The sequence below is a fragment of the Physcomitrium patens genome, chromosome 4 (genome assembly GCF_059467195.1).
Source record: "Physcomitrium patens ecotype Gransden chromosome 4, ASM5946719v1, whole genome shotgun sequence".
Lineage (NCBI taxonomy): Eukaryota > Viridiplantae > Streptophyta > Bryopsida > Funariales > Funariaceae > Physcomitrium > Physcomitrium patens.
Window position 1 is genome coordinate 5,573,823 of NC_143413.1, and position 13,072 is coordinate 5,586,894.

Here is a 13,072-nt window from a genome sequence, read left to right on the forward strand (position 1 = left end):
GGTATAGTATTTGGAATGTAGTGGAGAGGAACTGTTTATCCTCTCTTCTTCTCCTCTTATATATATGACACAACTAGATCAATAGACTTATGTATGAAGTTTTCTATCTTTAGAAACTCTCTTGTGTGTGTATATATTACTTACTACTATTCTTGTGTCTTTCTAAACATTCTCAACAAATATAAAGTTAGATGGAAAAGAAAACAAACATTAAAAACTCTTAAAGAATACATAACAAAAATAATTAATTATGAATTTTATTAAATATAAAACCAATAAAGATAACATTGATTTAAAGAAACCACAAAATTACTTATTATTGTCATTTATTTTATTTTATTTTATTTTTTTGATAAACATAGTATTATCTTACAATGATATTAATATCCAATAATATGACTACTCAACAAAGATTCTATTCCAAGTCTTCTATAAGGGAAAAATATTCATATATATATATATATATATATATTTATATACCACAATTGAAGTGTTTGGAGGGTGCTCTTTTATTGATTTACTTTTCAAAGAGAGATTATAGTAATTTAATCAATCCTTACCCCATAGTAAGTGATGCTTTCACATGAGCTGTCAGAACTAGTTTGTCACTTCAATGTGTGCGAAATTTTTTTGCGTCGGATAGGGCGTTATTAAAAAGTGATGGTGGCAGGACAGCACGGTTCGAGTTCATTCGCATGGAAAACCACCCTCAACAAAGTACACTTTTCTTGCAGTTCAACACAACAAACTCATCCATGAGAGGAAGAGCCTGTTCTGCTTGCAAGTTCTAGCCCTGGTGATAGTGATTCTCAACAGTCTACCCAGCTCAAAATCTGATAAAAAAAACATTGGTTTTCATGGATATCTAGGTATCCGAGACGATGGTTGAATAGAGAAATATCTAATGAAAGGACATTCTAGGGTTTTACCAATGTGCAGTGGAGCTCGTTCGGAATACAGACCCACATCTGCCTGCCTGTCTGCCTGCCTGATCAGTGCTGATTTTCTACGTGAAGGAAGATGCACTAGCTAAGTGACTGAACAATACCTATCAAGCATAAATGAGCACAAGTGAACATCTGCAGTCACCATTACAACTGTGCGGTGAGAGCAATCGATTTACCACAATTTGATTCGGTGCTACTCTTCGAAAGTGCTGGCCGAGGTTTACAAAAATTGATCTGTCAAGAGTTCAAAAAATCCACTGCGACCATCATCCGAAATCCAACTACTTCGCCTGTAACTACAAATCTGTGGTTACATAACCTCAGGTAGACCGGTTGGAAGGCTCGTCCGATTGCCTTGACTCCTTAATCTGAGCACCCAGTGCAGCGACTTGTTCCTTTGTGGGTGGGGTCTGGTTTGCTTCGATGGACCGGTGTATGTCATATGTTGTGACACCGAACACGAGCAGCCTGCGTGAGGAAACGAGAGTGAAGCTGAATCAGGGTATTTGTAATGTACATGCAAAATGAATTGTTGTAGAAGAGTAACCCAGGTCTCTCTCAATCATCTCCACTCGGTCAAATGCCTCCCTTCAGCAGAGACGTCAGAATTTCAACGCAGCCCGTGGGTGAACTCAATGTCTAACGAGTTGCTGTATTGTGTCTGTAACATCTCAGGTCGAGGTCGGGCATGCCGTCCAATTCAAACTGGAAAGATTATCTAACATCTTATAAATCTCAACATCTCATGATTCTCTCCCTCGGACGCGCTTTATAGATTTACAGTTTAAGTCGAAGGTCAAGTAACGAGCCCAAGCATGACGAAAGTACTGCACTCTTTGAGACAATTTCTCCACACCCCCAACATGGCAAAACGGAGCCCACGATGAGACTATCGTGTTACTTCGAGAAGTCTCCGCCCCGACGCAATTTCGTCGACTTTTTTTTCTTTTATTATCAATCTCACGACAATTTCTCCTCATATTCTCTTAGTCACACAAGCACAATCAAACCGCACGTTTACACAAATCAGTTTCTAAAATGAAATACTGGCGTCGTGGACTAGGGGTGACTTCAGCAGGCATGGAGACATTATCAAGCTACCACCATAACCCGAAAAAACACACAGAAACGTGAATAGGAGTGTGCCCTTACGCTGCACCGCCAAGAGCAAGCCGGGTCACCCACACAGGATGCTGCGACATAGTATCGGTCTCTTGCTCCCCCTGCTGCCTAGCAACGGTGAGCCTCCCGAATGCACAGAAGAAGGCGAATTCTGGACCGAACGAGCTCGCACAGACCCCGACGGAGCTACAGAATTGTGGGTCTTCTTCGGCGACTTCCTTCACGGCATCCCTGAGATAGATTCAGCTTCCTCGGAGGATCCGAAGCACTCCACGTCGCGAGGAAAAGGAGATGCGGCAACACACAGAGCAGCTCCGCGAGCAACCAAACTGGGAGCGGACCACGAAGTTGAGGACTGGCCAGGTATCAACAGGGTGGTCGAAAATGGATATATACTAAAGCTGAGAGAGTATCGGTTAGCAACGGTACCGGTCAGATATCCTGTGACCATCGCCCAGGCAGGTCCTTCTGGTTGCCGTCTGTCCTTTGGCGTGCAGTTGATACCCTCCGGATACCCAAATAGAATTTCGCTGAATTATTTATTCTAGGGTTTTTAGTGTGAATATATATATATATATATATATAAATAAATGAATTTATGAAAATACAACATTAAACAAAAAAAAAAATCTTTATTTTTTTATAATTTTTTAGGTGGTCATTAGCTATTTTCATTTTTTTGAAATAATCATTGTTTCAGAGTGTCCTATTTGTTCTTTCAGCAAAAGTTGGCAGTTTTTATTTAAAATTTGAAGTTTTAAAAGAGATTACATATATTTAAGTACATTAAATATTAAAAAGAATAATTTCATGCACAAATATATATATATATATATATATATACATATATCTAGTACATTTTTGATTTGTTGTAATAAACATTGAAAAAAATAAAAATAAAAATATTTTTATTTTCAACTACTATTAAATATATCAAAAAATAAGTTTCAAATAGTAGATAACATTTAGTGTTATATTGTGAATATTTTGATTATAAAAATTACTAATTATAATTATAATTTTAAAAATATATATTATATTTTTAACTTATTATTTATAAAATATATAGAAAGATTAAAAAGTATCATAATTATAGTTATAATTTATTTACTCCTCTCTTCTTTTTCTCTCTAACAATAATATTCTAAATGCTATAGCATATCATGCTTAGTCATCATCTACATGGGTTGTATGCTAGGTTCACTTTGCTTGGTAGTACTACAGTGACTTTATGTATACAGTTATAGGATAAACTCTAGTAAAACATGACAACAAAGTGTAGGTCCAAGAAAGCATTAATCTACTCTAAGGAGGTATCAAAAAATTCATCTATATGTATGTTAGGTGATTCTATAACATGAAGAGAGAATTGCATTCTTAAATCGACAAAGGCTTATTTTTTTTTAAAAAAAAGATTCTACCACAAGGATGAAAAAGCTTCCAATCATACATTTCTATGCATTATATAATAATTCATTAACCTTTTACATGCTTAAAAAAACTAATACAAGAAATAAAAACTAAAAATATAAATTATAAAAGCTATAATTGTGTAAGTTTCAAAAGTGATTCTTGATAACTATGCCTCTTTCAATTAGTGCTTTTTCAAAAAAAATCCCTAATTTCATCAAAATAAACTTAGCAAAATGTCCTGAAATAAGGCCTCAATAGTATTTCTCTGGATGATTGAGAGAGGTGCTACTTAACACAATCCTTGTGAAAGAATACCAATCTATAGTTACAGCAGTCACGTTGAAATATGCACATCAAATTCACTATGGTGAAAGAATTGTAGATCCTTTAAAAATCAACTATGCAGATAAAGTTTGGCCTTGTGCCAAACCTACAAGATGAAAACATTGACCAAGTTCTATCAATATAAAGTTTGTTTTGTGAGAAGCTTCTTTATAAAGATATCAATTTCTATTGAAGAAAAAGAACTTTGAAGTCACTAATACATAGCATGAGTAAAATTCTTCATAAATAAATTATGGATTAAGATGTTTCTTACTTCCAACATCCATTACTTATAGGTGGTGGTTACTATCCTAATAGACAACTTCCATCTTTTGATAAATACATGCATCTAACATTCTACCAAGATTATCTATGGCTATCTTATCTACTATAAAAATATGCTTTAAGCATATTTTTTATCTCCCTAAGATCTTTTGTCTGTTAATCTATCTTCTTTCTTGGCCTTCTTATATATCAAGAGCCAACCCTTTGACTAATAGTAACATCCCTAAAAAAATATTCTCTATAATATAACTTATTCTAGTTTCACTTTTATTTACTTACTTAATAGTTTTATTTTTCTATTAGTCAAAAGATTTCAATGCTAATGCCTTTGTCAATATGTGATGTCTATGCTTTATTAATGCCTTGATTAAAAAATCAGCAAGCATATCTTCTATTGCACAATACTTCATATCAATTAATCTTATTTCAATTTTTTTTCTTATGAAATGATGTTAAATGTCAATGTACTTGGTCCTAAAATGATGCTTTGGATTCTTTGCAAATGCGAGACATCCTTAATTCTCAAACTCCATTAAAATTGGTTCTATTTGTAATACTCTAATATCCTCCAAAAGTTGTCTTAGCCATATTGTCTCTATTGCACTATAGATTGTTGTCATATACTCCATTTCCATTGTTGATCTTACAATTGTTGGTTGTCTCTTGCAATTCCATAAAATAACTCTTACTCCAATAAAGAAAATATATTCTATTGTTGACCATCTATCATTTGTATCTCTAGCCCAATTTGCATTACAATAACCATGCAAACTAATATTATCACGTCCAAGGCATAATTTCAAATGCAAAGTATCTTTTAAGTACCTCATGATCCTTTTGATGGTTGTCTAATGAATTGGTCTAGACTTTAACATGTGTTAGTTTACTACACTCATTATATATACAAGATCCATCTTTATGCCAACCATTGCATATATAAGTGACACTACTATTGTCTTATATAGAATACCTTGTATTTATCCTTCAATTTTAGCAAATTCTTCATCCACAAGCTTCATCAACCTCAATTGGCTTCCAAAAGTGTACCTATAGGCTTACACTCTTTTATATTGAATCATTTCAACACATCTTCAATGTACTTGCTTTGATTCATTATAATGGTCTTTTTAATAGAATCTCTTATAAACTCCACTCCTAAATAATAGAGAAGTTTTCTCAAATTATTCATCTCATTTTCATTTTTTTACTTTGCCTTCGACTAATCCATCATCTTTAAGATATTGATTAAGATGATTAAATCATCAATATAGAGAATGACAATGAATATAAATTCATTTGATTGTATCACATACATGGAATAATCAGCCTTATTTCTTTCAAATCTTTCATTTAAGGAGAATGTGTCAATACGTTGATACTAGATACTTGGTGATTGCTTTAGTCCATTCAAAGATTTTTTCAACTTACAAAGAAGGTATTATTTTCCTTCTTTAATAAATCCTTGAAGTTGATCTATATACATGTCCTCTTCTAATCTTCCATTTAAAAAAGCTGTCTTTACATCTATTATAAATCTTCAAATCTATTACTGCTTCAATTGCCACAATGATTATAATAGTGTTAAATTTGGCCACAATATTGTAATGTAACATGACTAATAGGTGAAAAGGGTGAAAAAATTATTATATTATAGAAGATCTTACTTCAAATATTGTAGCAAATTATCTTAGAAAATAGATAAGAGTCCAAAAGAAAGTAAAATAAAATATGTAAATACTACCTTTTTATAAAGTAACCTTCTACTTACTTTATAAGGCCATAAATAAAGCAAAATAAGGTATATTAAAAAAATAAAGAATATAAAGATATGTAAGAAGAAGTTAAAATTTTATTTTAGGAAAAACTAATTCAAAAGGAAAAATTTTGATACCTGAAGAAGACTAGTTATCAATCTGGATCAAAATCAAATCTTGAGGCACAAAACTGAGCACCTATGGCAATTCAAGGATTCTTTTGCAGATCAAAGAGTAGAATTAAAGAGCAAACTTGAAAAGGTTTCTTTTAACATTTATTTTGAGTGATTTGAGTGTATAATAACTTTGCAAGAGCTATGCAAAGTCACAGTTGTTTTGGACGACTCTAAAATTTGTGAAATAAAAAGGATATTACATTTTAGAGAATTTTGTGAGTTTGGTAGTAGCTCTAGAATTAAAATTTTAAAGAACTATGAGAATAGTTGTTTAGAGTGTATATTGTAAGTTTGAGTTTGATTGAATAGTTGAATAGAAGGTTATTGAATTTTAAGTAGGTTGAGATTTAGATCAACATCCAACTAGATTTTAGATTTTTTTTTTTTTATTTGGTAATTACAATTATCTTCAAATTTTGTGTATTTCTTGGGAACTTAGTTGTTTAGAAGTATGTAAATTTTCAAGCAAGTTTAATATTTTGATTGATAGATATTGAGGTTCTAAACAATACTAGGAATAGATTGAGTTGGTTTAAGATTTAGGATTTTTCTAGAGTTTGATTTAACATTTAGGATTTATCTAGGATTTGGTTCAAGGTTTAGGATTTGTCTAGGATTTGATCTAGGATTTAGGATTTTTAAAAATTTTGATTTAGAGTTTAGGATTTGTCTAAGATTTAATTGAAGTCCATTAAGGTTTCAACTAGAATTAAATTAGGACTTGGTTGAGATTTATTTAAGATATATTTGTGATTATCCTAATATTTTTAGGATTTCTTAAGGATTCTTTTAAGATTTATTGTAGATTTTCTTTCAACTCCTTAAAGTTTTTTTATTGTTTCTTTTGTAATTTCTTCAAGGTTTCTTTTGAATTTGATTAAAGCTTGTTTAGAATGATTAAGGTTTAATTAGAGTTTATTTAGTATTCTATTAGAGTTAAGATTTTGTTGTATTAATTTTCATTCTATCTTTCACAACTAGATGCCTAATGCATTCTTAAGGAAGACTTCATGCAATATGACAACAAAAGTACATATTTCATTTAAATTAATACTAACAACTTGTGAATAGACTTTGGCAACTTATCTACCCTTATATCTCATAATATTATCCATTGCATCCTTCTTAGTTTTAAACACCCATTTACAAATAATTGAAGATTGATTTGATAGAAGTTGAGTTATTTTCTATATTTCATTATTCATGAATGATTTATATACTTCTTCTATAGAATTCTTCCACTTCAAAGTAGTTTTGGACTTCATTGTATTACACAAATTCAATGGATTAATAAGAAGTCCAACATTGATATGTTATTCACTTACTTCAGGAAAGATATGATTCATTTACGAATCATCAAATTGTTTTCTATCTCTCAAAGAATATCTCCTTTCACTTGATGAAGATTCACCTTTTTGCACTCCAAGGTGTCTTATAATCTTTTTCTTTCTTAAAGCTTATTTCTTCATAATTAATTATTGATACTCTTTATTATTATCATCTTCAATATTTTGAGTATCTTTATTTCTATTTATAGTAAGTATAGATATACTATAATTTATCTTCTTTGGCTCTTCATCTTCACTTATACCTTTATTATCTTAGTTATCATCATTTTTTTTTTCTTTCTTTGTTAAAATTGGAGATATTTCTATAAATATATCATTATTTTTACTTGAACATATCTCCAAGTATTCATAAGTATTCTTATGCTATAAAAACTCTACATAACAATTCTTGATGATTATCTTGGTTTCTAAACTTATAAGCCTATATACTGTAGTATGTTCATAATATCCAACAAACATAGATTTTGTACCTTTTGCATCAAGTTTGGATCTCCTACAAAATAATACTTTTACATAAGAAATGCATCCAAAAATTCTTATGTATGAAACAGAAGGTTTTTTTGCTACTCTAAGCTTCTCATAGAGTCATTGATGTGAGTGCAATTGTATGGCACCTATTCTTTGTATACATTATTATAACCACAACTTTTACTCAATATTTTGCTCAATATTTATTAGAGCATATTTCTTACTATCTCCACAATGATATGATTTGTTCTTTCAGCAATTCTATTTTATTATGGAATGTAAAGAGTAAAGGTTTATCTTTAAATATCTTGAATCTTTAAAAAAAATAATCAAAATATTTTGACATATATTCACATCCATTGTCTATGTATAACATTTTGATCTTGCACTCACATTTCTTTTTCATATATACCTTAAATTCCTTAAACCTTGAAAAATATTCACTTTTGGTTTTAAAGATGTAAATCCACACCTCCCTTGAAAAATCATCAGTAAATGTAACAAAATTTCTTGTTCTTCCAATTGATGGCATTTTCATTGGTCTACAAATATCAAAATATATAATCTCAAATAATTTACTATCACATGTTGCAACTCTTCTTGAAAATAAAGCCTTTCATTGTTTGCCTTGAATACAACCTTCACAAGTAAGTATCATGGCATTGTAGCTAAATTAACTAAGATCGAAGCCTCTTACTATGGATTGAAGCTCTTTCATGCTTTTGGAATTCAAATGACCAAGTTGTTGATGCCAAATTCTAAACTTTTCTTGATTTTATAAAAATTCAACAAATATAGCTACTTCAATATCATTCATCTTCTTACAATTGATAAAGTAGAGATTGCTATTTTGTGGGCCTTTCGTAGCATATTATCCACTCAATGTCTTTACAAAACATCCATTCATATCAAATTGAATTATACAACCATGTGATACAAGTTTGTTCATTGAAAGGAGGTTCTTCTTCATCTTTGGTACATGTAAGACTTCCTTCAATTTGATCATCTTTATTTGGTCCTTTATAATAATGTCCACTATAATAGAACCAATTTCAATAACTTACGCTATACCATTATCTCCTAATCAAACATTTGTTGCTAGAATTTCTTCATAAGTGTCAAATAAACACTTATATAATGTCATGTACTTAGTAGCATCCAAATCTATAATCTACTTGGATATGGCAATCATAGAGGTTCTTTTACTTGATATGAAAGCATAATCATCTCCATCAAAACTATCACTAGTATTATTTATATTATCTCTATTTTTTTGGTTTTGTAGAAATTTAATAAAGTGACTTGGTTTTTTTATAAATGTAATAATATTTTATATTAATTTTTAAATTATCATATTAATAAAAATAGCTAATTTTTCCTTGTCTTGAAAATAAAGCCAAATCATCACTTTGAAATTCATTTTCTTTCTTTCTAGTCACTTTATGAACAAGTCTTAATATGATACAATTCATGGTAAGCTCTTTTATGTTGATAGACTCCAATACCACAATAAGGTAGTTATAGGATTCAAGAAGACTCATAAGCAATGTTAACACAATGTTCTTATCATTGACTAGCTTGTCGATAATTACTAGTTGGTTTACAAATACTTTTACTTTATCAACATGAACCATGAAATCATCTCCTTCTTCTATCTTTATTGTTAAGAACTTCTTCCTTGTCCATAGAATGTTGACAAGGTTTCTACTTTTATGGATGTTACAAATTTTTTTTATACTTTTGTTGATCTATTATAAGAAATTATATATAAAAATTTGATATTATCTAAATTAGATGCAATCATTCCAATAGTCTTCTTTTTATAATATTTGTACTCTCTTTTCACCTTGACATCAATATTGTCATTTGAAGATTCTTCACTTTCATCAACAATATCCAAAAAGTCTAGTAAAGCTAAAAAAAAACTCCATTTTTTTTATCCAAAGGTAGAAATTATCACTTCTAAACTTCTCAATTATTCTCAAGCCTTCACTTACACTTGAATCCATGTCTAATTAAAATTTATATTAAAATATATATATATATATATATATATATATAAAGCTTTCTAAATAAATAAGAAGGTCTAACTGCCTTAAAAATCCAAAATACCTCTTTTGTAAGTAAATTAATGATTTTAATCTTTAATCACTCTCAACTCTCAGAAGAATACTTCTAATTTCATAAATATCTTCTTATCGCTATAAAAAAAACTTCTTAAGAAATTCAAGATACAAAAGCATAATATTAATGCACCAATGATGTAACTAAGTAAAGAAACACAACATTAGTATTCTATAACATCATTCTAAAGTGATTAATACCTTTAAGGTAATAAATGCACTTAACAACAAATAAGAATAAAATTATATCTACATTCAGATACAAAAAAGAGTTTAGAAGATATCAAATCCTAACATAAGCAACAATTATAAGATTTACTCTTCACAAGAAAAAAGACTTCAAAGAACTTTAAAACTTAGAATTAAAGGTGAGTGGATCCATAACTTATTGAAGAAAAAGAACTTTGAAGTCACCAATATATAGCATCAATAAGATTCTTCATAAATAAAGTATGGAGTAAGATATTTCTTACTTCCAACATCCATTACTTATAGGTGGTGGTTACTGTTCTAATAGTCAACTTCCATTCTTTGATAAATACATGCATCTAATATTCTATCAAGACTATCTATAGCTATTTTATTTATTATAAGAATATGCTTTTAGTATATTTTTTATCTCCTTAGGATTCTTTGTCTATTCATCTATCTTGTCTCTTGGCCTTCTTACATACCAAGAACCAACCCTTTGATCAATAGCAATATTCCTAAAGTAATATCTTCTATAATGTAATTTATTACATTTTTACTTTTACTTACTTATTTTAACAATTTTATAAGACATAAGTAGAAGCATATAGTGAATTTAAAAATATTTTTAATTTCTTTCTATATAGAAAAAATCATGGTATATATAAACTTGCAACATATCATAACTTGGACAGAGTATAATGTCCTTTCAAATACCTCAAAGAAATAAATCTTAAACCATGTAAATTTTAAAAATATCTTTATAATTTATTTCAAGATCAAGAAGGTATTCATATTTATAATCAATTGATATATTATAGATGTAGTTATTGATGACATGTTATTTAATACAGATGATAAAAAAATCCGCATTGACTTGTGAACAAGCATTGGTAATTTTTAAATTTTTTGAAGGTGCAAGTAATGATTAAGTTGAACTTGGTAGAGATAAGATTTAAACCGCAAAGTATAGAAGATATAAATCAATTCTTTGTATCTATTTTGTCTCATAATAGGCTTCATCTTTTATGAAGCTTCATTTCAAATGACAACATGTCTTATAGATGCCACAAAGATTATATTACACATGTGCTACTGTGAGCTTTCAATTATACTCTAAAATTTAAATTTTTGTTATTTTCCTATTTTATAATAATTAAACATGTTAGATTAGGATTTATATAAGTAGAATTTAGTTTTATAGAATTTTTAGGATTACAACCCTTAATGGTATAAATCATAGCCTTATTCCTTGAATTAGGTTAATTAGGACTAAAGTGATAAAAGTTAGAAAATTAGAATAGCAACTTAGTTAGTTTAATAATTTAGAGGTTGTTAGTCATTACTATAAGGGTTGACTAGAAGCCTATGAATGCATCTATAATCATTCACATGATTTAGGAGTTGGAATTATAATTCTCTAAAAGATTTAAGGAAGTTAGCAATGGTAATTTTGGATTTTCTTCCAAATTTGATAAATTTAAGTAGCATGGTGGTTCTTCTACTTAATGGGAGTCTTTTTAATGCAATGGTGGCACCGGATTTACCTTGTGGAGTGAAGAAAACAAGATCAGCAACCTCTCCTTCAAATTACAAGAGAAGCAATGAAATTCTCATTTTGAAGAATTTCACAAAAATTGCTAAGATCCTTCTAAGTAAAAACTTCCATGAAAATTATAATTGAGCATGGATTGAGGCATGTGAGTAGTTGATCTTAGCTTAAAAATGTGTTTTGAATACAATAGTGAAATTAGATTTACAAAAAAATGCTTTTTTGACCACTTACAAGAGCCATCAGCCTTGATAACGAGATTGGCTCTTGGATGAATGAAGGCCATAGATCTAGATTAGGGATCTTAAAAATCAAGGGTAGAGATGAAGCCACCCTTCTACAAGCCTCCACTCAATTGTATAAGGGAGGCTTGGTTTTCCAAGCCCTCTCTCTCTCCACTTTTGGGTGAAGGGCGGAGCCATGCTAAAATTTGGCCGAAATCCTAATCTTAATTTTATTTCTATTTTTAATTCTCGTTATGAACCTTGTGATTGTGTATGTACGGATTTTGCATTGTGAAGGATGGTCATTAAGTTTTAAAATATGTTTCATTGAGGTAGATATCTCCTCGGCCTTCCAAATACCCCAAGGGTTTCAAGGGCCTCGGATTTTCTTCAATCAGTAACTCAATTTCTGTTGTTTCAATGTGAGATTTTAAATAGTTGTAGATTTTGTTGTTAGCTTTTCAACAAGATAAGATTTGCTTGATTTGGAGTAAGAAATAATTTTTGGTGAATTTTTGAGTTTGAAGGAGTCGACTGCCTTTGCAGTTTGAATCAATCGAGTTTGGAAAGGCATTTCTCAGTGCCTGGTGATTGGATTTATTTGAAATTTTTGGAGCATCAAGCTTTATAAGCTAAGCTCTGAAAGGCACAAGTTTTGGTGAATTTAAAGATAATCTGAATTTCTAGTGAATTTCTAAGAAAGGCACAAGTTTTGGTGAATTTGAAGACAATCTGAATTTCTAGTGAATTTCTAAGTAAAGAGGGTTGGTCACCACCGCAGTTTGGATCATTCAACTTCAAAGGAAGAATTCTCACGATTGGATCATTAGATTGCAACGAGGATTATTGGATCAAAATTTTCTTCAAGTCAACCTTGTAATAAGCTAAGAATCATTCAAATTGAAGCTGATTAAAAATTTTGGCAAATTTTGGAGTTGAAGGGGATCGCTGCCTTTAATCCTTACATATTGTCAAGGTACCTTTGCTTTCACCTCTCTCACTTTATTTTTACTATCATCTTCACAGTGAATTGCAAGTTCACATTTCACTTTTTGGCTGATAAATTTTAAGTTTAACTTTTAACCTTTAATATTCTCACTTTAACTTTTAACTTTAACTTTTAAAGTAAACTTTTAATTTTAACTT

The 13,072-nt window shown here is 30.0% G+C and overlaps 1 long non-coding RNA gene across 1 annotated transcript; it reads right to left on the reverse strand.

Moving 5' to 3' along the window:
- Window positions 1-834: 834 nt before the first annotated feature.
- Window positions 835-2,355, reverse strand: LOC149989368 (uncharacterized). The gene is made up of 2 exons (XR_016502531.1): window positions 2,100-2,355; window positions 835-1,415 (listed from the first exon to the last, which is right to left on the reverse strand). It is a non-coding gene; the product is annotated as an uncharacterized LOC149989368 (long non-coding RNA).
- Window positions 2,356-13,072: the final 10,717 nt, after the last annotated feature.